Below are 4,512 nucleotides of genomic sequence, written 5' to 3'. Positions count from 1 at the left end.
GGGAGGCGGGCGGGCTGGGGAGGAGGCTGTGGCCGGCTCAGGGCGGCTCCGCAGCACGGAGAGCGACCGCATCAAACCTGCGCGTTTTGTACAAATGTCGTGGACGCCGAGTCCAGAGTGCAGCAAGGACCGCAGGGCAGGGCGCAGGCTCCTCACACGTGCACCCCGCAGCCGCAGGCTGGGGGCAGAGGGGCCTGGTGTCAGCTCTTCCTGGGGATGCGGCGGAGCGCCCGGCGTGGTGGCACACACCAGTCATCGCAGCACTCCAGAGGCTGAGGCAGGAGGATCGCCTCGAGTTAACGGCTAACCTGGGCTCCGTAGTGAGTCCCTGTCTCAGGAAGCTAAACCGGAGGTCTGGGAGGGGCTGAGCTCACTCGGGGAGACCCCAGGGCAGAGAGTGGGGTGACAGGCGCAGTGTCCAGGAAAAGCCTTCCTGACTCGGCACCGAGGCCTGGGCACTGGAGCCCGGCTGCAGGGAGCACTGTGCCAGCCCCTCCTAAGCAGAAACCCCGGGCAAGGACTGCACGCGCTGGCCCCGGGGGCCGTGCAGGGCTGCCCACCTGGGGACGACCCCAGCTGAGCAGCACAGGCTCTCAGGGTGCAGGGGGCTGGGCCTTGAGTGCCGACACCAGGCTGAAAGAGCTACGCTGGCCGCTCCTCTGTGCCATCAGCAGCCCGGGCTCCCACTCTCCACGCAGGTGTGCAGCCGGGCAGCTGGATGAGGATCTGTTAGTCAGGTTAGGCGTGCAACTCAAGTCCAAGCCACAGCCAAGTTGGGCCACGATGCCAGGCCCAGGGCGAGCGCCCCTCCCGCCTGGCTGGGTCTGGACAGAGCCTGGAGCTGCCGTCAGTGCACACCCACCGCGCTCCGTGTGCACTGGATCCTGTGAATGAGAAGCGCTAATACAAGTGACGCTCTGATTATTTTTCTCACTACAGGGCCTCACTGTGTAGTCCAGGCCGGCCTCGAACTCGCTGCGATCCTCCTGCCTCAGCCTTCTAAGTGCTAGGAAATGGGGTGGGAGGTGGGCTGGGGTCACATTTCAGAGGACAGATCTGGCCACAGGAGGACAGAAACCAGACAGGAAGCTCCAGAAGCTGGGACGGCAGGGGAGGCGGGGCTCCGGGTGATGACGGGGTCCTGTGGGCCAGGAGGAAAGGTCCATTCACGCCAGGCCCGCGTCAGCGCACCCCGGGCGTGTTGTGCATATTCGCCTTTCTGGAAACACGCGTGTGTCATTTGCAGGAAACACGCTCAGGGCCGGGGGTGGAGCTCACGCTCCACAGATCACCTGGCCAGGAGGAGAGCCCAGGTCCCCGTCCTGCAGAGAGAAACAGCCGAGTCCCAGCTGGAGATCAGAGATCGACTTTCTAAATGCGGTGGTGTGGTTCACGTTGTGTCCTGCAGTGAGGAGCTGCTTGGACCTGACAGGAAAAGGAGGGGCAGGGAGGGCAGGGCAGGGCAGGGCAGGGCTGGGAGGGCTGAAGGGTGCAGGAGAGGAATCAGCTGGCCAAGCAGCGCCCTCAGTTCCCCAAACAAAGGCTCCCTCGGCCTGGAGCTGGCCCAGCTGTCCTCCTGCCGCAGCCCGGCCTGGAGGTCGTGGCGCCCTGACCCAGCCTGGGTCACAGTCGCAGGAGCGGGAAGGACACGGTCCCTGCCCGCTGAGGGCACGGGTGGCCCCGGCACCCGCCAGCCCGGTGGCGTGGCCCTGCTGCCGGCGTCCTCTGACCCGGAGCAGCTCCTGGTGGGAGCCAGGCCCAGGCCTCTCCCGCCCCGCAGGGCTCTAATCTCCGCTCAGTGTCCTCGTGGGCACCTCTCGGGCTCCTGGCGACCCAGGCCCGGGTGACGAGCTCTGCTCTAACCTGCGTCTTCCAAGAGGGGAAAACTGCAGCTCTTGGTGCTGCTTTTGAGCTTTTGAACCCGCATCCCACAGCCCCATCTCTGCTCTGCGTCTTCGAGTCTACGGCGGTGCAGGCCTGGCCTTGTGCTGTGTCGGGCACGAAACCGCCCCCTCTCAGCTGTGCTCCGGGGCGTCCGGCCCAGGGATTCGCACTCAGCCCCACCAAGGGTGACTGAATGTACGGAGAACACGTAAACCTTCTAAAGTTTATTATGTAAAAGACAAAGTGCCACGAATCCCTCAAACCCTCCCCTCGCTTCCCGCACACCCCCATCCTGGGCGCTTCCTGCAGCAGCTCCCAAGGGCTCGCTCCTGAGGGCCTTCAGGAGATGTGATCAGAAACCGGGTGACTGCTGCCGCTGAGCACCGTCCAGCGGGAAGGCGGCTCGGAAAACAGGACACTGCGTCTTCGCCTGCCTCAGTCACCGGGCTGGGCAGCGTGCGAGCCCCGGCTCCTCCCCAGAGTCGGGTGACCGTGAGAGGGACAAGTCCTGGATCAGCTCAGGACTTGGAGGCAGCCGGGACAGTGCCGCTGAAGACCCTCGGGAGAGAGGACTCCGGAGCTGCGGGGCCCACACCGTGCAGACCAGACCAGCGCAGGGCTCCGGCTCCCATTCCGAGGACCCCACTTTGAAGAGGAGGAAGCCAGGCTTCGTGGCGCACACCTGCCATTCCAGCACCCAGGAGGCTGAGGCAGGAGGAGCGCTGCAAGTTCAAGCCCAAATAACACAGTGAGACCAGGTCTCAAAAAAAAGCCAAAAAATAAATAAACAAAACAAAGAGGAAGAGGCTGTATAGCCCCTGGGCTCACTTCCTGTTAGCTCGTTCCAAGGGGGGCTTTTTTGGGTTTTTGGTTTTGGTACAGGGGATTGAACTCCAGACCTTGTGCTTGGAAGGCAGGCGGGGCCCCATTGAGCTAAATTCCTGCCCCCCCTTTTCTTTTGAGACTGTCTTGCTGTGTAGTCTAGGCTAGCTTGAACTCACAGCATCCTCCTGCCTCAGCCTCCTGAGCCACCACACCCAAAGAGTGGAATTTTAAGAGAAATTAGGAAATAGAAGTATTTTAGCAAGGGTGCCTTTCCTTCTGATGGGTCCCTTCAGCCGGAACATGGAGTTGGGGTGTATCCTGACCTCACACACAGCTTTATCATGTGTCTGTCCACCCAGGCTTACAGAATGGGAGCCGAATCCTAGGCCTAGCACAGTGCTGGTCTTGCTATTTGTTGAGTGACTAAATGAACAAATCTACTGTAACCCTGAGATTCTTGCGAAAGTGACCAGAAATTAGTCCCTGCTGAGCCCTTTCTGCACTGTGACACTGCGTGTGCCCAGAGCACCCACACCTGATGTCACCTTGGTCTCATAGCCGCCCCTAGTGTGCGGTGCACTTGGTTTTTTTATTGTCCTTTGACAGACGTGAGGCTGAGTCCCAGAGGCAGGGCTGGCCCGAGCTAGGGGTTCTAGACTGTGACCCAAGCCAGCACTGGCCCCCACCGTGTCCTCAGCTCCAGAGCCTTCGGGGCCAGTCCCAGGTCCCATCTGTCAGGCAGGGGTTGTGGGGTGCCTGGTGTGGCTGCCGTGGGCTCACTGGGATGCTCAGCCCCCTTTCACCCTGGGCTCCTCGGGCTATTGATGGCGATGGTCTTGTCTGGTGGCTCCGTGAGGAGACACCTTGCTCTGTCTCGTTTGGAGACAGTGGCATTATGTGGTTCAGGCTGGCCTCGAAATTTCGGTGATCCTCCTGCCTCAGCCTCCCAAGAGAGGAAGTCGGCGAAACCCACAGCTCAGAACGAGCGGCTTGGAAAGGTGAACAGACCCGGCTCGGACGACCCAGGAGGTCAGAGAGGACGCGACTGGAGCGCAAGGCCGTGAACAAGGGGCTCATCCGCACCCTGAGAAACTGGGGGGCTGACGGGAGCCCTGGGGAAGCCACCCGAAGGACGCAGCCAGCGCGGTGGTGTGCACCTGAAATCCTAGCTACTCAGGAGGCTGAAGCAGGCAGATCCTCTGAGCCAGGATTTCTGGACAAAACAGAAGGAAAGAATCTGAGAGGCGTGGGGCAGCAGGCGAAAGGGTGAAAGGGCTGCTGGGGCTGCGCTGCGACAAAGGACAAAGGCGGCGGGCCCTGAAGGGGCTCGGGATGCGCCGCAGAGCGGAGTCCGGAACCCTGCACTGTGGTGAGGCCACTGCCGCGGGCGCGAGCCGGATTCCTACAGGTTCTGCGCACCTGCAAAAGAGCGGCTCTTCCCGCTGCGGTACAAGCTTGGAGCCCCGGAACTCTGGGAGGCTGAGGCGGGACGACCATAAATTTGAACCCCGAGCAATTTAGCAACTTAGAGACCCTGACTCGAAAAATAAAAAGGGCTGGGGGTGCAGCTCTGTGCAAGGGCTCTGGGCTCAGCCCTTAGTGCTGCAGGAAAGAAAACTTAAAAGAAAAATGGCAACTCCCAGCCCATGAGTAGTTTAAATATTTGTTTTCTCCCTGATAAAGCTGTGTCGGACTCCTTGTCCACTGCCCATAAAACACACACAAACGCTGCGCACAGTGCAGGCAGCAAGTGAGGTTGGGTCTCTCTCTCACTTTCACACTCTGTGTTTGGACAGGATCTCC

The sequence above is a fragment of the Fukomys damarensis genome, unplaced genomic scaffold (assembly GCF_012274545.1).
Source record: "Fukomys damarensis isolate Sample0158 unplaced genomic scaffold, DMR_v1.0_HiC HiC_scaffold_33, whole genome shotgun sequence".
Lineage (NCBI taxonomy): Eukaryota > Metazoa > Chordata > Mammalia > Rodentia > Bathyergidae > Fukomys > Fukomys damarensis.
The sequence above is the reverse complement of the archived record's forward strand: the minus strand, read 5'-3'. Positions refer to the sequence as shown.